General features: G+C 44.5%; 2 pseudogenes across 1 annotated transcript in view; both read right to left on the bottom strand.

Moving 5' to 3' along the window:
• The window catches only part of LOC147464030 (protein NDH-DEPENDENT CYCLIC ELECTRON FLOW 5-like), a 36,837-nt pseudogene that overhangs the window by 4,677 nt on the left and 6,626 nt on the right, over nt 1-25,534 (bottom strand). The gene's annotated exons all lie outside the window — the stretch shown is intronic.
• LOC147464031 (uncharacterized) lies at nt 5,384-5,907 on the bottom strand (annotated as a pseudogene).

Genomic DNA, 25,534 nt, shown 5'->3' with positions numbered 1-25,534 from the left:
TGGACGCAAACAAAAAATCCAAAAAGCACGATAAAAAGCATAAGAAAGGAATGGACTTCCCGGGTTGTTTGGGTCATCAATCTTCTTTTGCATCGGCGAGAAAGTAGAAGAAGCATGTACGATTTGAAGGACTACCCAGGTTCTTCTTCTTCTGACAGTCCTAGCTCTCCTGACTTGAGCGAAGAAGACAGAAAAGGCAAAAAGCGAAGCAAAAAGCAAAGCTTTGAAAAGGGCAAGAAAAAGGCGAAGAAGCGTAAATTTCGCCCAGTTTCTGACAGTCCTATAGGGGACTCGTCCTCAGACAGTTTGGACTCCGACGATCACATGTTTTATGCAAAGAAGAAGCATTTCCATAAAGCCAACCAATATGACTTCCTCGAAGATAAAAGCAAGAAAGTAAGAGAATTCAAAGAAGGTGGACAATCAATTAAGTTTGACTCTTTTTCTGGATTTCGAGATGCTCCCAAGGGCTTTGGCCTTCATACAGCAGTTTGACATAGCTTTCTCTAGAGGGCATTACTCAGAGAACTCCAAGATTCGGAGGGCTACATCTTTCTTCAAGGGAAATGCTCGAACATGGTGGTCCACCCTTCTATTGAGAAAGGAAGCTCCAGTTAAATGGTTGAAGTTTAAGAGGCTTTTAATTTCTTCTTGGCTGACTCGGGAGTATGAACGAGATATACAAACTGCTTGAAATCATCTTCGAATGACCAAGGGAGATTCTTTGGACACTTATTGCGATAGATTTCGGAGCTCTTTTCTACCAGCCTCTTCATTTAAGAAGGTCTCGTTCAAAGAACAGATTGAGCGGTTTTGCTGCGAACTTCCTACACAGATCCGAGACTACTGCTTGGAACAAAAGTCAAATTCTATTCAAGAATTGATGGGTCATGCGAAACGGGGTTTTGCCACACATTCGAGCAATCTGACTTACCCCACTGATGAGATCGGAGAACCCAACAGACTTCTAATAATGTAAGTAGAAAGAGGAAGAGTTCCCAAGAAAAGAAAGACAAGGATTCACGACCCCGACTCACTCTTCGAGAGAGGGCCAACTACATCAAAGAGGGGAAGTGTTTTGGATGCGGGGAACATGGGCACGTCTCCACGAAGTGCCCTAAAAAGGCACAGCAAGAACAAATGAAGACAGGTCAGAGAGTTCAAGAGCAACTGAGGAACATGGCAGAAAAGGCAAGATGAAAGCAGGACTGGTTCCAATTGCATGGATACTCACCCAAGCATGATTGATGAAAGTAAAGAACTTTGCCGAGCTTGGGGCAAAGTGAAAGATCAAGAAGCTGTCACGAACTGCTGACGTGTCAAAGCCCTGAAGAATGGAGCCAACTTGCAGATGCCGGCCAAGGGGCCTATACCCTAAGAAGAACAAGTAACAGAAGAAGAAGTCCTACCAACTTATGGGGACCCCGTCCGAGGGGGCCCCAAGTGACATAACGGATTAAAATAAAGCAGGACCTACACACAAAGGCTTGCGCATGAGCTGATGACGTGGCAGTTGTACGAACACTGCAGATTTTTTGATGGCTGATGACGTGGCAGACTGTACGGATCTCCGCGTTTTGCGCTGACTGTTGACGTGGCAATTGTACGGATTTTCGTGATTTACGATGGCAGCTTTTTGGCATTGCTTTTGAACCAGAAGCTTTTTGAGTTTGAAGGCTTTTCATGTAAACTGCTTTTCATAGGCCAAAGGCCTTTAAAATGTGCTAAGGGCTCATTCTTTGGCATGCCTCCTAGAGAAGGTGCAGAGTCTGGAGTACCGGCTTGTACTGAGTTGATGTGATATAAAGAAATACTGAAAGGGGCACCAAGGTTTGGGGCCAATACTCTCTGGGGTGGAATTCCGCCACTCCATGTCGCGTGTCGTCTCTCTTTTTTTGTTCAGTTGTTATTTGTAGTGCTTAAAGTTGTTCAATCTGTTCTTTTCTATTGGCACACGGTGGTCGTCTTGTGACAACGGTATTAGAGCATCAGTCGTGTGCTTCTCTGAAAGCATCCCGGTCCTACCAAAGAGGAGACAAAGAAAACCAAAGACTGATGGAATTTTATTTTAAGTATCTTCGGCCCCCGACCCCGGGCTTATTTATTTGAAGTATCTTCGGCCCTCGACCCCGCACTTATTCGCCACTCCCACCCTTCATAAATCGCACATCAGGCGCGCTTCCGTCCTCACCGCTCATGTCTTACAGGGCATAAGCCAAAAACATCACTTGCAAGAGGACTTAAGATTTGTTTCGAGTCACTATTTTTCTCAAAAGCAGTGCCAAGCAGATGTTGATGTCTATGGCTACCAAGCTGCACACTTCCAAGGACTTGGCCAGCTTTCAAGAAAAGTTATATGGTTTCTGACATCTTCCTTTGGAGTGCAACTTCTGGCAGAGTGGGATATCCTGAAATGCTTGCCATGGAAACCCTAGCAGATTATAACTTAAAATTCCTCCACATCTCTTTGTAGATGTCTCTTCACGAGCAGATTACCTTGGAGGTCCAATGTGATTGCTATCTTGGGACTACCATCGCCGCCAAAGAAAACACTGTCTGTCCAAGAGCTGATGGACCATGCTGTGCTCGGCTACGACCTTATGGAATGAACCTAACCCTAATTTTTGGTGCAGGTTTTAGGATGGAAAGTCATTCGACTTTTTGAGCTCGACTGATGTTGAGAATGCTTTTTAAGTTTGAAAAATGTTTGAGAACTTGTTTGGTGATCTTGTTGGAATTTGTTTGAAATGGATGGTATCGGTTTTGAACCTGTTTTGGTGCCAATTTGAAATGTTCGACTTTGGTTTTACTACCATTGATTCATGATTTTACTCCCGGGTGGAGAAGTGAAAATACTGTTTTGGTATTGTTTGAACCTCGGAACGACGTAGGCCGATGCCTGGGGAGCGTTTCGTTCTATGTTTGAAAACCTCGGAACAACGTAGGCCGTTGTCTGGGGCAGCGTTCCGTTGTATGCTAGAAAACCTTCGAACCACGCACGCTGGTGCCTGGGGAACGTGATGGGAACCATGAAACCGGCCTGTAACCTTACTAAAGGGCGGTAAAATTAGGCTTTCACCCAATCTATACGTGTTTAACTTTACCTGTACTTTATGACACAAAGTAATTTCACGAATAGCGTGACTGGAATCCACAACTTGGTAGCTATAGTGCTCCTAAGTAGACAATGACACCTTGTTGGCCCCAAAGCTTGGCGCCCCTTTTGGTATTTCTTTATTCCAATTGAACTTGGAGGAAAACCTGTAATCTTCTACAAGCTGTCCCACTTTTATTGGGCTGCAGATTTCCTACTCTAGTCAAATTTCGGCAGCATAACGACAATAGAAGGCTTCAGAGACAAAATCGCCATGTAGCAGGTGCCTTTCTACGCACATTAGAGCGCTTTTACAAACCTGGCGAGAAAATACAGCACGCTGAATTCTCTGTTTTAGCCTTTGAAATGCACTAGAACACCTATTTAGCAGTTCCCTAGCTTCCCCGAAGCTCCTTGGACTTTTAGGCATAAAAAAGGGTCAAAACCCTAAGCCTGCAAAAATTACAGCAACCTATAATTCTCTGTTTTGAGCTACGTTTTGCGTGCCGAACGCACCTGTAGGTAGCCATTGAGATCCTGCAGGTGTAGGGCTACTTGCTCTTTGATTTAAATGAGATTTCTTGCGAGAAATCTCTCTAAATCAACTTGTACTTGCTCTAGATTAACAGTTAGCTAATCCGATACCTGTGCAAGAGGCTCTTGCCTCGGTAATCAAGCATAAATTTCGCCAGATGAATAGCCCTTGAGCTCGGCATCACGATTCTGTATTCAAAACGGGAGAGAGGTGCACGAGAGCGGAATCGTTGTGCTACATAAGACAGAGGAGAAGCCAACCTTTCCATTAAAGTTGTGATCACCTGCACACTCTACTCACACATACACAATAGCTCACAATGAACTTAAATCAACCTCTTCTCTTGTTGAAATCGATTTTGGGCGCTCCCCTTGCTGAGGTGTCCGTGCAAATGGCTCACAGACTACCAAGTGTCCATTTTGTCCATTTGGTTTAAATTCCTAGTACCCACCAACTTACGAAGTCTCGCCAAGGGGCCCAAATGACTAACTGAGCCTAGCCTCCCTTTTACTAGTCAGATTTCAGTGTTGATCGGCCCAGTCGTCTCGTAGCTGCCTAGCCTTGACTCTTGCGGGTGAAACTCTCGGCCATCAATCGTTTCACACTGGCCATGCAATGTTCGGGTATAGTGATTTCAAAAAGAGTCCCAAAAATTAAATAAAAATCAAAGGAAGGAAACCAACATATAAGGTTAGTGTTTGTCACAATCTCGTGAAATCCCGTGCTGGGACTTTGCTTTTCTTCATCTCCCTAAAGACTAAGAGTTAGAGGAGTGTTGTCTCTATCGGATTCATTGCAAGAACCCATGTGCTGCAGAAAAGGATCAGATCCTTCGGAGAAGAAGAATCGTCTGAGCTTTGATATCACTGTTACAGGCTTGGACACTCCAAGCGAGAAATCAGTCGCAACACACAAATAAAAATTGCAAATAACAGAACTTGGATAGAGAGAGACAGAAGAGGAGTCCACATGGAACATCGGAGTTCCATCCCTAGAGCCTTACTTGTGCCCCACAATTCAGCAAAAGGCAGACTAAGCATCTTTAAAATACTATTTTGCCTATAAAGCCGAGCCAAGATGTCAAAGAGCAATGAAGTCCAAGAGAAAATGCCCCAATAGGGGTGATGGAAACACAGATAAGGTGGCTAGCAATGAATTACACTACTATTCTAACTCCATTTCTAGGGGATGGGCGATACACCCACAAGAAACAGGACCCTAGAACTCTAGCACACCACATTGCCATGAGTAAAATCACTTATACAACAATTCTGTCTCTTCAAGGTGTTCTTACATCCAATGGTATGCCCCAAATGGCATAACTGATACACTAAACAGATTTCGGTATAATAGCTGCCTGATCTGCATTGTGTACCTTGCACAAACTCACACTGGTCTAAAAAGCCTAAACTTTGTACATATCATAGCTTATGAAAGCTTGAGCTCTATTTCTGACCATCATAAACAGAAACACACAAGCTTTGATAATTAAACATACACTTCAAGCAAATGGAGATCACTGATATTGACGAGAGTTATCTACGTTGAGTGAAAACAAATTTTTCAATGCTTTGATTCAATAAAACAATGCAATAATATATCTGTTCAGGATTTTCATATGTAACATGGATACACTATCTAATAAGCAACTCTTTTGCTTTGCCCAATCTAAAGACAAAGCATAAGAATTTGCAATACATCCAACAAAGGTACATGAGTCAATCCGTAGTGAAGCCTTGACAGTACCACAAACATCAAACTCTTACCTCATCTGTTATTCGCATCTTATTTGGAGGATTGGAGTAGACTTTATGTACTCCATTGGTGACAGAAATAATTTCCCCAAGTTTCTCCGTAAACCAGTGCATCTGATCTTCATTTGGAGTTGCCTTCACTATGTTTTTGCACCTCACTTATGCCGATTCGGTGTCTCGGACTGTTTTAGATTTATCCGCTGAAAATGGGACCACAAACCTTTTCAACTTCTCAAAGAAATAGACCAATTTTGATTGCCTTGAGCAGCCTTTAGAGCAGCTTCACTTGGACTAAAATACTCGCAACCATCCAATCCCACACAACAAACTGCTTGCGAAGACCTGATTGCGAATGCTGTTGAGACAGAATCAGTAAACCTCAAAGGTCTTCTGTCCTTATTAGTGAGCGTAAGAGCAGATGCAAGTCCTTGATTAGTAAGGGTAAAAATGTTATGTAGCTTGAAGTGATAGTCATCTCGATTTTCATTGGCACACCTTAGAGTCACCTGCATGGCTTCAACCATGTACCTTTTGTAAATCACTAACCCAGAGAGGAAGAGAACACAGTAGAAACCCTCAGACTGCAAGAATAATGGCAACACACACGCAATGAAACAATTTTAAGTTGAGACATAGAACAACTCTAGTATTTGCATCCTATGAGCAGCTTTGAGATTCACATGATAGTCTTTGCCACTTAATAACAATATAAAGTCAGCAGCAATAATTCATATTATTTTATTTTTATTTTTTTGTGTTGAAAAGATCCTTCTATGAGTTTTGAAATTGTCTAATGTGCTACATCTCCCCTAGCAAGAAGGTACACAGTACAAAAGAAAAAAAGGGGAGAATCTTGTTAAAGCGAGCCTCAATGTATTTGACATAATTTATTTGAGTTGCATAGGGCAACTTTCTGTGGGAAATATATAAGGGCCTTGGGCCTCTTACTTTGTATCTAACTGATCAGAGTTGATTGGAGCTCTTCTCTCTCTCTCTCTCTCTCTCTCTCTCTCTCTCTCTCTCTCTCTCTCTCTTCTCTCTCTCTCTCTCTCTCTCTTCTCTCTCTCTCTCTCTTCTCTCGTGCATGTCGGTGCCGAATGTGTGTCACATCTATGCTTCCGCACGCTATTCTGACATGGTATCAGAAGTCTTCGGCTTGTGATCCTCAACGATGGAGGAGGTCATTTGTGAAGCAGACGATGATAACACAGGCTTGGATCAGCTCTATCAGACAAGACCACAGGTCACCCCGAAGAGGAATTTGGAATTGCAGCCGACTAGCTCTATTGATGCCCCTCTAATAGCGTTTTTGATAATGTTGACCCTCTAGCAACCTTGCGCTTTTATTAACGCTGCTCCTCTCATATTCAGCCTATCGATTTTTAATTAAAAGGATGCCTCCCTATCTCATAGCTTTTAAACACTAGTCCTGTAATTGGACAATCAACTTGATTGTCCTCTAATTGGACAATCTAGTGTCTTGTAAACACAAGCTTTTGCCTAACTTTGTGGTGTATGAAAAAAAAAGCCTAAAGCGAGGAAAACCAGCATGAAAGTCTACCTTAATCCTCGAATTATGTTGCCAAGTTATGTTCCGGCCAATTTTGCGATGGTAGATAGGCAAATTAAAGCACTCAACCTGCACCAACTTTCACTAGTAATGGAAAGTTGGGCTAGCAAGAGAAAAATGCTCCATCATTGGGTGGGCTAGCCCATCAAGGGCTCACAAAAACGCTTCGTTTAAGAACTATAGCGGCCATTGAGCCCCCCAACTCCTAAAACTGCATGCGGGTTTGAATTGCACTAGCAGTCAAAGACTGAAGATTTTCGAAGATTCAATGCTTTTCCAGAGTTCTATAAACATCACAAGTCATTCCTTTAACCGAGGCTCTCATTTTAAATGAGAGGGAATGTCATGATTGTGACTATGTTACAGTATTACATCTACTCCTAGTTGCAGATACACAAAGTGCTATGCCAAGGAGAACCCCTACGCTTGGATGGTCACGACCCTTCGCTCAAGAGACATGCCTCTTCGCCAAAAGCCACAATCCTTCGACGACTTGTCACAACCCTTTGCTCTACTGTTGCGACTCTTCGTCCAATGATTGCAGCTCTTTGCCGAAAGGATGTGTCTTTACGTCTAAAGTCATGTCTCTTCACCATGAGACCTGTCTTTTCATTTGTGTCTCTTCGTCTCCTATATAAGGAGCCTATTGTGCTCAGTTTTTATTCATTCATTCAAGCATTCAATCAATCAATCAATACACATTCAGTCTCTTGAGTCTCAGTTCGATCTTAAGTATGAAGTTTTAGTCTTAAATATAGGATTAGCACCACTAATCCTCACACTCTGGCAACAGAGCAAGGGGGCCCTTGAGGATGGTTGGGACCTGACATCCGGTGCTGTCCCTCTCTCTCTCTCTCTCTCTCTCTCTCTCTCTCTCTCTCTCTCTCTCTCTCTCTCTCTCCTTCATTGTGTTCGTTTCAGTTTCTCTTTCCAAGTGAAGTAAAGTAACCTTGTGTTTGTGTGGAGTACTAGATCCGAGCTATATCCTTAACATTTCCACTGCACATTACAAGTGTTTCTTTATATTTCTTCAACATGGTACAACTCCCATGGCTCTGCTCTGCATCTCCCGCGGGTAGACTGCTAGAGTGAGAACCCATGGGTCTTATTTAAAGGCCCTAGGCCCAAAAGCAGTTTACATGAAAAGCATTCAAATTCTAAAAGCATCTGGTCTCAAAAGGGTGGAGTCCAAAAAACTGTCAGCACGTTTCACATAAATCCATACCGCCACGTCAGTAGCCTGTCAGCGAGAATTGTGGCAGTCCATACAGTGCTGCGTCACCATGTTAGCACGAATTGCAGCAATCCGTACAGTGTTAGTTAGCATGTCAGCGCAAATTGCGGGCTATCCGTACAAGTCTGCCACATCATTGGCTTCATACGCAATTGACTTTGTGTGTGGTGGGTGGGTCTGGCTTAATTTTAACTGTCTTTGGGTCGATTGGGCCCCATCAGACGGGGTTCCCATAAGTTGGTAGACTTTTATTTATTTGCCCCGTTGTTAGGTGCAACGGAATGAATGTTTGCGCTTTGCTCAAGATGAGTGCTCCGAACTGTGCTCAAGGTTCTTTTTGTTCTTATGGAAGGGAGAGCCTTGCATTCTTAATGAGAGAATGCTATGATCATAAACAAAGTGAATGGACACTGTGCGTGCAAGTGTATGAGACTGAGAGATAGAGAGAGAAGAGAGATACGACACCAGAGACCTTGTAAAACCCTCCTCCGAAGGCCCCACTCTCGTCGGCGAGAGTGGTCTACTTATGATTCCACAATCTGGTACAAATGGAATGCATGGGACTGATGCAAGTTTAGGCTATGTCGACGATGACGATGGGGATGACGAAGTCAACCTAATGGCTGAATTCTGTAATCTTCCTACTGTCTGCTGTCCAAAAACGCTATGGGCTGAAATCTGCGACTGAGGCAAAAACGCTGTTTTTGGGGCTGTTTTTTGTGGGTCTTTGACGCTGAAAATCTGCAGGTTTAGGGTTGAAAACTGATGATCTTCAAGGCTGAAAATTGAGGTCTTTCTTGGGCTGAATCTGCTACTTCTTCATGGGCTGAATCTGCTACCTTTCGGGGCTAATCTTGATGGTCTTTTAGGGCTGCAATCACTGCATGTGCCGGATCTGCAAGGCTGAGGCTGAAAACCAAAAACGTTGGGCTGTTGTAAACCAAAAACACTAGTGATGCTGGTTTTTCCAAAAACACTAGCTTCTCTGTGACCTCCGGCGATGAAAGACGATGCTGATGCAAGCGCTAGTGACTGAGGATGGCGATGTTCCTTGTTGAAAAACGCTAGGACAATGGGGCCCGGGGGATCTTGCTTGAGGGAGTCGCCCCCAACGGTTCTTGCTTGAGAAGTTGCCTGTTGAGCGGTGGAGCTCTTGCTACCTCTTCTACCATTTAGTGTCAACTTTGGTTTGCTTATATATTTTCTTGCCCAATTTGCCCTACCTACTTTTGTTGGAAAGTCACTTAAATTAATAAGTGAAAAATGCAAAAAATAGATAAAATAGGGTAAATGCACTGGAAAATTTCCCTGATGGAATCTGATGGATTCTAATGGGAATACTGATGATCATGCTGTGTGCAACAACGGATATGCATCTATACTAAGTGACGGGGCATGCACGGTCTACGAATAGACTCACAAAAGTACCACATCACTTCTAATCTAGACTGATTGAACCCTGATCATGCTCTAGCTTGTCCACGGACACATAGGGCTGGATGTGTCACATGACATCCTCTCCTTTTCAAAGTGAGGTACTGGTACCGAACTGTATGGCGTCGAGGGAGATCGCCAACAACATCCGGAATCCTGGAAGGGACTCTTCACCGGCCCACTCTGATGTGTGGGTCGTGCGGTACTTGAACTTCATAAAGGTCTGCAACGCTTGCTTCTTTGGGCCGCGCCGAAAGCGACACAAAGTTTTTTGAGTTTCCTTCGATGCTTCAACTTCGTCGAGAGTCATGCTTCTTTCTTCTTCAAGAATCTCCGTGGCTGAAAATCCCTGAAACCATTTCCAACACACAACCATGAACATATCTATTCCATGTAAAGTGAGTGGAAAAAATCGTGTCTTCCTCAAAGACTGTGCATGCAATGTAGATAAACAAATAGATGGAGTGACAAACCGTTCATCAAACACATGCAAACAATGAGATCGAATCTTTCTCTTTTGATCTAGAGCAATCAACGGTGCCAATTCACAACGGAAATGCCCATGCTTCGTGCTCATACTTTCATGTGCTCGTTCTACGAATGTGTCATGCCAAGGAAGAGACATGGAATGTGACTTCCTTGAATGCATACTTTTCAGCTTTTCATGAACAATCCGCATACATTCGTGCTCATTCATGAGTCAACGTGCTCAACGTACGATATGTCATGCCTAGGAAAAGGGATCACATAAAGACGCTGACTAAAATATAGGAAACGATCACGAATGAAACACTCGAACAATGCGTGCGTATCAATCATGCGAATACATAATACTTCCTGTGAGGGTTCTTTGGACCTAGGCTCGAGAGCCAAGATCGGTTCTTCCTGAATGATCGAATAGTCCTGTGGGGGTTCTTTGGACCTCGACTCGAAAGCCAAGATCGGTTCTTCGTGATTGATCGAATCTACAACGAGGTTAGCTTCGCTAGAAAAAGCATCCACTAACACATCATCCTTGTGAACAATCACATCAGCTTCATGCAACTCATCATGCTTGTGAGAAATCACATCTTGATCATGCAAATCATCATGCTTGTGAGAAATCACAACTTGATCATGCAAATCATCATGCTTATCATTGTCAATCAAATCATCATCATGCAAATCATTGTCATTCAAATCATCATGCTTCTCACAATCATGCAAATCCTGTGTGTCATGCTTTGGAGAAGAAGAGACTGAGAGAGTCTCCTTTTCTTGAATCTCTTGCATCTGTGCCTGAGCTTGAGAAACGAGTCGCAAGAACTCTTCCCTGTATTGGTTGCTCTTTCCTTTGACGGCGGCTACAATTCTTTCTTGGTGTCTCCGCTCTATTTCTGCTCTTCTTTCTGCATGTCTGCGTTCCATTTCTGCCATTCTTTCTGCATTTCTTACTTCACGTTCTAACTTCCTTTCCATAAACATCTTGTGGAAAGCCTCCATAGGAGTTAGTGCAATCCTTGACATAGATGGGGAAGGTCAGAAAAACCTCCTGGTGGGGAAAATTCTTCTTCGCCTCTCTCATGCTCATCACCTCCAAGCAAAGTATCTATTCCGCTTCGAGTGATGACCATTCTGAAGTCGTCGGTTCTTGTGGGTTCTTGTGGTCTTGGGTTCTTAAGTTCACGAGGAACTTGGGTTCTTGGGGATCTTGGGTTCTTAAGTTCACGAGGAACTTGGGTTCTTGGGTTCTTGAGGGTCTTGGGTTCTTGAGGTTTTCTTTCGCTTGCAAACCGCGTTTGAGAAGGATCTTCTCTTCACCCGAGTTCTACTCCTTTCCGTGGGCGCACCCCTTTGCGGCCTTGCGCTCACACCAAGGTTGCTTTTTCCCACCTCACATCGATTGGCCGGCCGCTAAGTGCACGGTCCGCTCTCAATGAGTGAAAAGAGGCACAAGGGGAGGCTGGACAAGCCCTTCTTTCCTGGATTCCTGTCACCCTTAAAAAACACGATTAGGAATCGACACGTCCAAGAGAACTTGGGTTCGTGCGATCGCAACAAGCAAAAAAAATTCTTGTGATTCTTGTGGTTCTTTCCTTGAGTTATTCAGAACACTACCAAAGCTCTGATACCAATGTTAGGTGCAACAGAATGAATGTTTGCGCTTTGCTCAAGATGAGTACTCCGAACTGTGCTCAAGGTTCCTTTTGTTCTTATGGAAGAGAGAGCCTTCCGTTCTTAATGAGAGAATGCTATGATCACAAACAAAGTCAATGGACACTGTGCGTGCAAGTGTATGAGATTAAGAGATAGAGAAAGAAGAGAGATACGACACCAGAGACGTAAAACCCTCCTCCGAAGGCCCCACTCTCGTCGGCGAGAGTGGTCTACTTATGATTGCACAACCTGGAACAAATGGAATGCATGGAACTGATGCAAGTTTAGGCTATGTCGACGATGACAACGGGGATGACGAAGTCGACCTAATGGCTGAAATCTGCAATCTTCTTACTACTATCCAAAAACGCTATGGGCTGAAATCTGCGACTGAGCCAAAAACGTTGTTTTTGGGGCTGTTTTCTGTGGGTCTTTGACGCTGAAAATCTGCAGGTTTAGGGTTGAAAACTGAGGTCTTTCTGGGGCTGAATCTGCTACTTCTTCATGGGCTGAATCTGCTACCTTTCGGGGCTGATCTTGATGGTCTTTTAGGGCTGCAATCACTGCATGTGCCGGATCTGCAAGGCTGAGGCTGAAACCAAAAACGCTAGGCTGTTGTAAACCAAAAACGCTAGTGATGCTGGTCTTTTAAAAAACGCTAGCTTCTCTGTGACCTCCGGCGATGAAAGACGATGCTGATACAAGCGCTAGTGACTGAGGATGGCTGGCGATGTTCCTTGTTGAAAAATGCTAGGACAATGGGGGATCTTGCTTGAGGGAGTCGCCCCCAAGGGTTCTTGCTTGAGAAGTTGCTTGTTGAGCGGTGGAGCTCCTGCTGCCTCTTCTGCCATTTAGTGCTAACTTTGGTTTGCTTATATATTTTCTTACCCAATTTGCCCTACCTACTTTTGTTGGAAAGTCACTTAAATTAATAAGTGAAAAATGCCAAAAATAGGTAAAATAGGCTAAATTCCCCTGATGGAATCTGATGGATTCTGGTGGGAATACTGATGATCATGTTGTGTGCAACCAGAGGATATGCATCTATACTAAGTGACTGGGCATGCACGGTCTACGAATAGACTCACAAAAGTGCTAGATCACTTCTAATCTAGACTGATTGGACTAATTGAACCCTGATCATGTTGTAGCTTGTCACGTGACACCCGTACTCGGCAGGACCTGTAAGTTGGTGTCACGAGGACGTGGCAATTGCTAACTTGAGTTGTTGATTTCTTTCCGATGATTTTTGTTTAATTTTTGGGACCCTCTTTTTGAAGTTGCAAATGGCCGGAATTGTATGGCCAGTGTGAAACGGCTGATGGTCGAGAGTTTCACCCGCAATCAGGAAGGGCCACCACGAGTTGGTCGGGCCGATCGGCACTAGAATCCAAGCAGCAAAAGGGTGTCCAGGCTCAGTTCAAAGTTATTTAGGCCCCCGCTACACTTGTCAATGGGTACTAGGAAACTAACTCAAAAGAAGCATAAGGGACACATGGGGCTCCAGATACATCTGCCAAAAGCATCAACAAGAGGGGGCGCCCATTTCAAGAGAGGGGGCTTATTTGACTTGATTTTTGTGCTACAGTGTGCGTGAGTAGTGGGTGCAGGTGCTCACAGCTTTAATGAAAAGCTTGTCTTCTCCCTTTCTCTATGTAGCGCGACGATTTGCTCTTGCGCATCTCTCTCTCTCCACTTTGCACATATGGTAATGCCCCTCTAGTTGGGCTTCTCAGATGAACATGTACAATTATGGGGGTTTTGTGCGTGTTTGCCAAGGCAAGAGCCTTCTGTACAAGAACCGGATTAGCTAATTGCTAATCCCCTTCAGGTACGCACAGTTCCATTGCCAAGGAATGCGAAAACAGAGAATTTTCTCGCGTGAAAACTTGTCCGATTTACAGGGGAACTGTCCCATTGCGTGCGCGAGCAACTGAGACACGTGTAAGCGTGCTCACTCCGCTCGAAACGGTCCAAAACAGATAATTACAGCCTGCTGTGTTTTTCTACAGGTGTAGGGTTTCACACCTAAACTGCAGGGAATCGCTTGGGGAGCCTCGGAAAGGCCTTGGGATGCGTGTATAAGGTAGTAGGCACCTAACAGTGGCAAAACAGAAAATCACAAGATGCTGAAATTGACCTGCAGCTCACTAGAAAGCTTCCCATAGGGGAAAGTGTCCTTGACGTGTACTTTTGACCTACAGGGAGTTTTGCGCCGTTATGCTGGCGAAATCGGATCAAAAACCTGCAATTACAACCATGGACAGGTTTGGACAGCTTGGTGAGGGTTAGATAAAAGCGTTTGGATCGTTTATTTGCCAAGAGAGCCTCTGGAAAGCATTGGGTGCCTGTACAAGAAAATTTAGAGAGATTTCGCGCGAGGAATTCGTCTAATTCAAGGGACAAGTGACCCTACAAGTGCGAGAGCTCGAGGGCTATCCACAGAAGTGATCGGCATGCAGATCGGAGCGCAAAACAGAGAATTCAGAGAGCTGTAATTTCTCGACAGGTTTTGTAAAGTGCTCTAAAGTGTGTGGAAAGTCACAGTGGACTTGGGATTTTGTCCGTGGAGACTTCTATTGTGGTTATGCTGCCGAAATCGGGTTAGAGTAGAGCAATTTCAGCCCGATAAAAGTGGGACAGCTTGTAGAAGTTTACAGGTTTTTCTCAAGTATAATAAGAATAAAGAAATACCGAAAGGGGCACCAATATTTGGGGCAAACAGGGTGTCGTTGTCTACTTGGTAGAGCTCTAGCTACCAAGCCGTGGTTTGTCTTGAAGTGTTGAATTCAGTGAGAAGCTTATTCGTGAAGTTCCTTTGTGTCGTAAAGTCTAAAGTAAAGTTACGGGTGAAAGCCAAAGTCTACCGCCCTACGGGCCGGTTTCAGTTGGTGAAAACTTCTTCTGCTTCTTCTTAGGGTTTAGGCCCCTCCACTTAGATCTGCAAGTTGGCTCCGTTCTTCAGTGGCTTGACACATCAACAGTTTGTAACATCCCCCTTCTTGAAAGAAGAGTAATCGTTCGCGGTTACAATATATCTGCAAAACAACTCAAGTTAGCTCAAAAATTTCCGAGAGACAATCAATTTTCTCATTCCAGAACAGAGCACTTGATATCCTGGGTCATTGGCTTCCCTGAAAAATCTCATCCAATAAGGAGTATGTTCTCATTCCAGATTGGAGCTCTTGATATTCTCGCATAGCAAAATTAGCCATCACACCCAATCTCAAACAGGTGTGTCGATGCACTAAAATTACATAGCTAGGCAATCTCACCCAATTAGGAATATTCAATGGTTGGTAAATCACAATGCAACACAAATGCTCACATATGCATGTTACAAGATTTTGAATAACACCCCCCGAGACAAACGGTCTACGATATGAAGCTACTCAATGACTACCTCATCAGTCCCCCCCGCAAATAACATAAAAAGGTCCGGGCCATGAGCTCAAAGGATTGATACAACCAAACGCTCCCCAGAACGTAGCTTGTATAATCGACCTGTACAACGTAGAGGACGGTACTATTTCAAATACCTGTTAACACAGAACACAATTGCGTCCAGCAACTAGAATGTCACTGTGCACACGAGACCGACACCTTTTAGGGCCCAAAATTGGCGCCCCTTCTTTATTAATCAACAGTTGACGATCCGTACACTTAGGCCAAACTCTCACAAAGCTGTCCAAACCTGGCAAGGGCTGAAAACGTAGGTTTTTGACTTGATTGTCGCAACACAACGCCCAAAAACCCTTGTAGGTCAAAAAACACCTGTCTAGGACGGATTCCCTCGCAATTTAGGAGCTTTTTTGTGAGCTCACAGAAATTCAGTGTGCTGTAATTCTCTCCTTTTCTGCTGTCGGGTGCCCAAAACCCTGTATACGCATCCCAAGGCTCTCACAAAGCTCCCCTGGTGTTCCCTTGCAATGTAGGTGCGAAACCCTAAACCTGCAGAAAAACAAGCAGGCTGTAATTCTCTATTTTGGATCATTTTTAGCGGAGCGGCCTACACGTATCCCAAGGGCTCCCGCACACAATGGGACAATTCCCTTGTGAATTGGACGAGTTTTCACGCGAGAGAACTCTCCAAACTCGCAATCTTCGCGATGGAACTGTGCATACCTGTGGGGGGTTACTAGTTAGCTAATCCGGTTCCTGTTCAAAAGGCTCTTGCCTTGGCAAACGCGCATAAACCCCCAGAACTATACATATTCATCTGAGTAGCCTAACTAGTGAGGCATTACCATATGTGCCAAAGGGGGAGAGAGATGCACGAGAGCAAATCATCGCGCTACATGAGACAGAGGAGAAGGCAAGCTTTCCATTAAAGCTGTCAACCTGCACCCACTACTCACACACACACTTTAGGTCACTGAATGAACAAAAATCAGCCCCCTCTCTCTCTTGGGCGCCCCCTCCAGCTGAGGTGCCCTGCAGGTTGCTCTACAACTGCCAAGTGTCCAATTTGCCCCTTTGAGTTAATTCCTTAGTTCCCACTCACTTATAAAGTTGTAGGTGACTTTCCAAGTGGCCCAGATTTCATTTGGGGCACACAGAGTTCCATACTCATCAGAATTCAGTGCTAACAGATCCGACCAGTCCCAAACTAACCGACCTAGACTCCCGATGTGAGAAACCTGTTCGGCCGCAATCGTTTCACACTGGCCATGCAATGTCCACTTGCACCTTTTCAAGGGTTTCGGGGAAAACAGGTAAAAATATAAATAAATAAAAAATAAGTAGCACATATTTAGAGAAGGAAACAGGAAAAATACACCTCCTGTTGACAGCCTGTGTCGCTTGGAGATTTCAGCATACAACCAAAAGCTCCCCAGACATCCCGTCTTCGTCATTTCGAGGTTATCAAGCATACAACGAAACACTCCCCAAACATCCCCTTTGCGTCGTTCCAAGGTTTAGACAATACCAAAACAACATTTTTCACTACTCCAATTGGGAGTAAATCACCAAGCATTGAACAATTGAAATCATCACCAAGACACGTTTAAATAGATACCATTTATTTCAAACAAAATCACCAAATAAGTTCTCAAACAAAATTCAAAAAACTGCTAAATCAAAATGAAAACGCATTCTCAATGCCAATCGAACTCGAAAAGACGACTGGCTTTCCATTTTGAGACTTGCACCAAAAATTAGAGCTAGGTTTGTTAGGTGCAGCGGAATGAATGTTTGAACTTTGCTCAAGATGAGTGCTCCGAACTGTGCTCAAGGATTCCTTTTACTTACGGAAGGGAGAGCCTTCCGTTCCTTTAGTGAGAGAGTGCAATGATCACAAACAAAGTGAATGGACACTGTGCGTGAAAGTGTATGAGACTGAGAGATAGAGAGAGAAGAGAAATACGACACCAGGGACGTTGTAAAACCCTCCTCCAAAGGCCCCACTCTCTATGGCGAGAGCGGTCTACTTATGATTGCACAAATCTCTACAATGCTTTGACTTGCTGACGATGTCGACGACGAGACAGGCTGAAATCTGAAAACGCTAAGGGCTGAAATCTGCAAATCTTCTATCTGCTGAATTCTGACTCTGTGTTGGTGACGATGTCGATGGGCGACGATGCAACGACCAAGCGCTGAAAACGCAGATGCTAAAATCTGCGTTTCCGGGCTGAAACTGACCGTGCAGCGAGTGTCACGTGACACATCCCAACCCTATGTGTCCGTGGACAAGCTACACCATAACAGGGTTTCCGTCAAAGTCCAGTCAAGTTAGATTAGAAGTGATCTGGCACTTTTGTGAGTCTATTCGTAGACTGTGCATGCCGAGTCACTTAGAGTAGATGCATATCCTCTGATTGCATAAGCATAAGCATAAGCATTTCCATCAGATTCCATCAAAGTCAGTTTGGGGATTTTTCAGATGACTTTAGCCTATTTTTTCCCTATATTTAACATTTTTCACTTATTTATTAAGTGACTTTTTTTGGGTACTCAGTAGGGCAAATTGGGTAAGTTAATTTATAAGCAAACCCAAGTTAGCACAAATTGACAGATGAGCCAAGGAGCACAGCATGCTACCAAGCAACACGTGTTCCCTCCCTCTCTCAGCAAGACCCTCTCCAAGCATCTTGGTGAGACCCATTTCCCCCGCATCATCCTCAACTTGGGATCGCCCATTTCTCTGGTTGCCTTAGCGTTTTTCCTCCCATGCAGAGATCGCCAGCAAGCAGTGAGAGCTAGCGTTTTCGCCTTGGTCAGATCAGCGTTTTTAGCAACTACTAACGCCAGACAAACCTCAGCCAATTCAGCGTTTTCATCAAGCAATTTGCAGCAGATCACCATAGCCGGGTAAGGAGTTATTAAGCACTTGAAAACCTGCAAATTTCAGCAAGAAAAACTCTGCTGTCCCAGCGTTTTTCAGCAAGGAACTTTCCCCCAAAAACGCAGCTAAAGAGCAGATGACAGCAGCGTTTTTCATCATCTTTTCAACCCCGACAAAACAGTCATTTTTTTAGCCATTAAAACAGCGAGAAACAGTCATTTTCAGCCACCAAGAAAGTCACAGATTTCAGCCTAAGTCGCCGTCGTCGTCATCGACATAGTCCCATTGCATCAATCCATTGCATTCGCATTGTACGTTTTTGTGCAATCAAGTAGACCACTCTCGCCGACGAGAGTGGGGCCTTCGGAGGAGGGTTTTACAACCTCTCCGTGTCGTATCTCTTCTCTCTCCTTCTCTAAGTCTCATTCACTTGCACGCACAATATCCACTCACTTTGTTGGTGATCATAGCACTCTCCATAAGACAGAAAGCTCTCTCTTTCCCTAAGAACTAAAAGGAACCTCGAGCAATAAAGATCACTAATCTTGAGAAAATACAACATTCATTCCGCTGCACCTTACATTGGTATGAGAGCTTTAGTAGTGTTCTGCATTACTCAAGGAAAAGAACCACAATAATTTTTTTGCTTGTTGCGATCGCACGAACCCAAGTTTACTTGGGCATGGCGATTCCTAATCGTGTTTTGTTGAAGAGTGACAGGAATCCCAAGAAAGAAGGGCTTGTCCAGCCTCCCCTTGTGTCTCTTTTCACTCATTGAGAGCGGACCGTGCACTTAGCAGCCGGCCAATCGACGTGAGGTGGGAAAAATCAACCTTGGCGTGAGCGCAAGGCCGCCAAGGGGTGCGCCCGCAGAAAAGGGTAGAACTTGGGTGAAGAGAAGATCCTTCTCAACACGATTGCAAGCTCAAGAACCCTCAAGAACCTCAAGATCCTCAAGAACCCAAGATTCTCCCGAATCAAGGACCTCAAGAACCTCAAGACCCTCAAGAACCAAGTTCCTCGAGAGCTTAAGACCCCAAGATCATAGTGCATGGTCGTCACCCGAAGCGGCATGGATACTTCTCATTCAGGTGATGAGTACGAGAGAGGCGACGAAGGATTCTCCCCACCAGGAGATTTTTCCAACCCTCCCCCTTCGCCATCTACACCAGACCCTATGGAGGCAATGGTCAAGCAGATGATGGCCATGATGGATAGACAGGAAGACAAGCGCCTTGCCTTAGAACGCGAGCGCCTTGCTCAGGACCGTGAGCGCGATGACAAAATTGCAAGAATGACCACAGATCAAGCAGCCAAGGACCGCGAGCGCGACGAAAGAAACGCAAGATTTGCCGCACAACAAGAAGAAAATCGGCTTGCTCTCAAACGAGAACGCGCTGAATGAAATGAACGAAAAGCAGAAAAGGAGGCCGAGCGTAAAGCTCAAAGGGAGCTTCGCAATCAAGAATTTATTGCCCAACTCCTCGCCTCGAAGACTGAACCACCCAAAGATCGTGGGAGTTCGTCAAGTGGCACAAGCCACGATGCGGATTCACACAATCCAGTCACAGAGAAGTTGACTTTCAGTTAGTATGACGGTAAGATGGATGCTACTGTTATTCATTCTTGGTTGCATCAATTTAATGCTTATTTTGCGACAACTAAGAAAACAAGCAATAGCAAAGTTTTGACGGCAGCTATGTACCTTGTCGCTGATGCCATAAATTGGTACCAGGCATGGCAAGAGGCACAGCTAGCCGCGCACCTAGAGGCAGCCGACGATCTCACGCCCCTCTTTTAGTTGGGTTGATTTCCAAGACAAGCTCAAGGCGCGGTTTATGCCACCTCAGTATCTTGCACGATTGAAGGACGATTGGCGAGCTCTCAAGCAAAATGGTATGCCGGTTATGTCTTTCTCTAATCGTGTTTTGCAGCTTGGCACTCAATTACGCAAATCGGATGCGAAACGCAAGGAGGCATTTCTTTACGGATTGGACGAGTATCAAGTATGATGTCGAGGTACTCGATCCCATCGATCTCAACAAAGCGGTAGCAATTGCTCTCGCCCACGAGATGAAGCACAACAAAGGAAAGCCTAAGGAAAACAAGACTTCTCAATGAACCCCGCAGAAGTCTCAGAACACACAGAATGGTAAGAACAGAAAGAACGGTAAGAATGGTAATTCTTCTAGCCCTTCTTCCTCTAATTCCTCGGAAAAGAACTTTAACAATGAATCTAAGGGTAAAGCTAAAGCACCTGCAAAACCTAAGCTAACCCATGATGAAAAAGCTTCACAAGGAATTATAGGAGGATACATCACAGCTGAAGAACAAGTGATTTATGCTAAAGAAGGTAGATGTTTTCAATGTCACATTAAGGGTCACATTAAGAAAAACTGTCCTAAGACAGTCCCACCTAAAGAACCAAAGGCACCCGCAACTACCACAAACTCTATCACAACACAACCTGCATCTTCTCATGACTCTGACACACACATTGATGAATCTCTCATGAAGTGTTATGGTCATGTAAAAGGACAGCGTTTTACCATATTGTTTGATCCAGGCAGTATGCATGATGTCCCCCTCTTGTTGAGAGAGCCCGCCTAGAGGTTAGTCAGAAATCTCCTATCGAGGTTTCTGGCTTCGCTCCTGGTATGGACTCTCTCATCACGAAGGAGTGCCTTGATGTGATGTTTACCGTTCAACAAGCTTCTTTTCGTAGGAAATTTCTTGTGTCTCCTCTCTCAGGATGTGATATGATTTTAGGCATGAAATGGTTTCGTGAACTGAACCCTCTCGTTGATTGGGAGGCTCTAACTCTCACTTTGCATGCCAAAACAGATTCCCCCCTCATCATTCGTGCTAAGGAGGGCTTGCATTCTTTGCCTCTCATCTCGCATGTGCAGGTAAAGCGTGAATTACGACGAGGAGCACAAGCGGCATTCATATATGCCGCCCAGATTCCCAGAGCATTCAGGCTCCAGGTAAGTATTCGGAGTTGTTTACGAAATTTAAACATCTCTTTTTGCAAGATGATCTTCCACCTCGTCTCCCACCAAAGCGGCCGGAGGACCACCGCATCGAGCTTATGGAGGGAGCGTAGCCGGTCAGTAAGACTCCCTACCGTTTGAACAAGTCACAGGAGGAAGAGTTAGAGCGACAACTCACGGAGTTGGTGGCTAGAGGATTCATACGTCCTAGTGTAAGTCCTTTTGCTGCCCCTATTTTGTTCGTTCGCAAGAAGGAAGGTTCGTCTCGTTTGTGTGTTGATTACAGCGCATTAAACAAGATGACCGTCAAGAACAAGTTTCCGATGCCTCGCATTGAGTATATCTTGGATAGGCTCAATGGGGCAAAGGTTTTCAGCAAGGTCGATCTCAAAAGTGGGTACCATCAAGTACGGGTATTCAAAGGCGACATTTTCAAGACCGCCTTTCGCACCGAGCGAGGGCAATGGGAGTATATTGTTATGCCTTTTTGATTGACAGGAGCCGTGGGTACATTCAATCGTCTCATGGTAGGTCATTTCGGCGACATGGTAGGTGTATGTGTGTTCATCTTTTTAGATGATATTCTCATTTTTTCTGCATCGTGGGAACAACATTAAATGGATGTTGAAAGGGTATTAACTCGTTTGGATGAGTGTCAGTTGTACATTGTAGCTAAGAAGTCTGAATTTTTTCTTACTGAAGTCACTTATCTGGGTTATATCATTTCTACAGAAGACGTCAAGCTAGACCCGCGCAAGGTGGAGCAGGTTCGTAATTGGGATTTTGCCCAAAACTGCATATGATGTGCGTTCTTTTCTTGGTTTATGTCAAGCATATAGTTCGCACATAGAGAATTTTGCACGCATTGCTGCACCTACTGACTGATGTTTTGAAAGGGGTAAAGACTCGTCGTCAGCGCGTCGACTTGCCCGAGGCAGCCATTGAGGCTTTCGCAACTCTCAAGGTTGCGGTGACAGAAGCACCGTGTCTTATCTTAGCCTCTTGGGATGATCCCTTTGAGGTATGGACGGATGCGAGCAATGTCGCCATAGGCGCTGTGCTCCAGCAGCATGGTCGTCCTGTAGCTTTCCTTAGCGGGAAGCTCAATAGTGCGGAAAAGAATTATTCAGTTTATGATAAAGAACTTTTGTCTGTCATTCACTCTCTTAAGCATTGGAAGCATTTTTTGTATGGTAGAGAGTTTACAGTGCGCACAGATCATCAAGCCCTCAGGTGGCTACAGTCTATGCCTAGTGCACATTGGAGTGATCGCCAAGCGCGGTGGTCACACAATTTTTTGAGCAATTTGGCGGTTTGATTGAGTATGTGCCTGGAAAAGCTAACCCTGTTGCAAATGCGTTGAGTCGCAAAGGACAGATTTTGGCTCTTGAGTCAAGAACCATATTTTGTATACAGGGTGAGTCTTTTGACAGCATGAAGAATCAGTATGCAGATTCGGAGTTTGATAAGTATTGGTTGCAGGCTCTTGCTTCCCAAGGGCCCAGTAACAATCTCATTCGTGATGGATTGTTATTTTTTCGTCAGCATCTATGTGTGTTGCCCTCTCTCAGGCCAGTCATATTGCATGATGCACATGACTCTCTCACGGGTGGGCACAGGGGTATGAACACATTGGAAAAGATTGAACGATTTTTCTATTGGCCTAAAATGCGAAAAGATGTGTTTAGTTATGTCACACATTGCACTATATGTCAAAAAGTAAAAGCTCCTCGGGGTAAGCAGCAAGGCCTCTTGCTTCCGCTGCCTATTCCCAAGTGACCTTTTCAAGATATCTCTATGGATTTTGTGACTAACTTACCACCAAGTCAGCATTCAAGGAACACTCAATGTTTAACTATTGTTGATCGTTTCAGCAAATTCTGCATGTTGATTCCTTGTAAGGCCACAGTTACTGCACAAGATGTTGCACGATTGTTCATAAAGCATTGGTACCCCCTCTGTGGTTTGCCAAAGTCCATTGTTTCAGATAGGGATGTTAAGTTTACGTCCAACTTTTGGCGTGCACTCTTTGAAAATTTTGGCACAAAGTTAAATTTTTCATCCGCTTTTCATCCACAGTCAGATGGTCAAACGAAAATTTATAATCAATTGGCTTTTGATGTGTTGAAGTCTTATGTTCATGATCAGCAGTCTCAATGGGAGCTCTATCTCCCATTGGTACAGGCTATTCTCAATGATTCATTCTCTTCTGCTATTGGTCGAACTCCGTATGAGGCAGCTTTTGGCCGCCGATTCCAGTCATTGTTGACTCGATCGGTCAGTCAAATGCCTGATGCCAATGCTGAGAGTCAGTCATTGGATGAGATTTCTGAGAGTGTGAAGCTTCGGCTAAGCAAGGCTCAAGAATCTTATTCTCGATAGGCTAACAAGCATCGTCAGGAGGTCTCGATCAAGGAAGGAGATTGGGTGTATCTACGAATTATGAAACAACGTCTCAAGCAAGTTGGAAAGAAATGTCCTAAGTTATCTTTTCGTATGTATAGTCCATTTCCAGTCATCAAAAAGATTAATGAGGTTCAATGAAATTGAAGTTGCCTAACTCATGGTCAATGCACAACGTTTTCCATGTTTCTTGGTTGAAAGTGTTTCACGGAACACCTCCAAAGGACGCTTCGGAAGAAGAAGAACCGGAGATCATCGATGAAGTAGAAGTCATGGAGCCGGAGCAAGTCTTGTTGCATCGGTTTCGTCATGGTTCGAAGAAACAAGTACGACAATATTTTTTGAAGTTCAAAGATCGAGGAACCCATGAAGCGGTGTGGGTAGACGAAGAGTTCTTCAAGGATTATCCAGAGTTGTTGGCAGACTACAAGGAAGCCATGCAGCTCGGTACCAGTACCTCACTTTAAAAAGGAGAGGATTTCACGTGACACATCCCAACCCTATGTGTCCGTGGACAAGCTACACCATAACAGGGTTTCCGTCAAAGTCCAGTCAAGTTAGATTAGAAGTGATCTGGCACTTTTGTGAGTCTATTCGTAGACCGTGCATGCCCAGTCACTTAGAGTAGATGCATATCCTCTGGTTGCATAAGCATAAGCATAAGCATTTCCATCAGAGTCGGTTTGGGGATTTTTCAGAAGATTTTAGCCTATTTTTTCCCTATATTTAACATTTTTCACTTATTTATTAAGTGACTTTTGTTGGGTACTCAGTAGGGCAAATTGGGTAAGTTAATTTATAAGCAAACCCAAGTTAGCACAAATTGGCAGATGAGCCAAGGAGCACAGCAGGCTACCAAGCAACATGTGTTCCCTCCCTCTCTCAGCAAGACCCTCTCCAAGCATCTTGGTGAGGCCCATTTCCCCCGCATCATCCTCAACTTGGGATCGCCCATTTCTCTGGTTGCCTTAGCGTTTTTCCTCCCATGCAGAGATCGCCAGCAAGCAGTGAGAGCTAGCGTTTTCGCCTTGGTCAGATCAACGTTTTTAGCAACTACTAACGCCATACAAACCTCAGCCAATTCAACGTTTTCATCAAGCAATTTGCAGCAGATCACCATAGCCGGATAAGGAGTTATTAAGCACTTGAAAACCTGCAAATTTCAGCAAGAAAAACTCTGCTGTCCCAGCGTTTTTCAGCAAGGAATTTTCCCCCAAAAACGCAGCCAAAGAGCAGATGACAGCAGCGTTTTTCATCATCTTTTCGACCCCGACAAAACAGTCATTTTTTCAGCCATTAAAACAGCGAGAAACAGTCATTTTTAGCCACCAAGAAAGTCACAGATTTCAGCCTAAGTCGCCGTCGTCATCACCGTCGTCGTCATCGGCATAGTCCCATTGCATCAGTCCATTGCATTCGCATTGTACATTTTTGTGCAATCAAGTAGACCACTCTCGCCGACGAGAGTGGGGCCTTCGGAGGAGGGTTTTACAACCTCTCCGTGTCGTATCTCTTCTCTCTCCTTCTCTCAGTCTCATTCACTTGCACGCACAATATCCACTCACTTTGTTCGTGATCATAGCACTCTCCATAAGCCAGAAAGCTGTCTTTCCCTAAGAACTAAAAGGAACCTTGAGCAATAAAGATCACTAATCTTGAGAAAATAGAACATTCATTCCGCTGCACCTTACAGCGAGGAACTACTGCGGGAAGGTGAGGTCTACGAGGTTCGGGACTTGATCTGCGGTGTCTAAGGGCTAAAAACTGAAAATGCTTATGGTTCTTGATGTTCCGTCGCGGTAAATCTGCAAAACGCTGGGACTGATCTGCAAATAAAAAACGCTAGGGCTGAAAATGGCTCTGTTGTCGCCGGATGGCCTGCAACTGCAAAACGCTAGGTCTCTTGTTGAGTCTTCTGTCGCCAGGGATCTGCAAGTGCAAAAACGCTGGCTGATCTGGTCCAAAACGCTAGGTGGTTGCTGTGGAGCAAAAACGCTAGGCTTGGGGTTCTGCTGGGAAGCTGCCTATTGAGCGTGTGCTCATGCTGCCTCTTCTTCCAAAAAGTGCTAGTCTAGGTTTGCTTATATACAAA

This window comes from Adiantum capillus-veneris, chromosome 2, assembly GCF_014529385.1.
Source record: "Adiantum capillus-veneris isolate H3 chromosome 2, ASM1452938v2, whole genome shotgun sequence".
NCBI classification, from domain to species: domain Eukaryota; kingdom Viridiplantae; phylum Streptophyta; class Polypodiopsida; order Polypodiales; family Pteridaceae; genus Adiantum; species Adiantum capillus-veneris.
The sequence above is the reverse complement of the archived record's forward strand: the minus strand, read 5'-3'. Positions and strand labels throughout refer to the sequence as shown.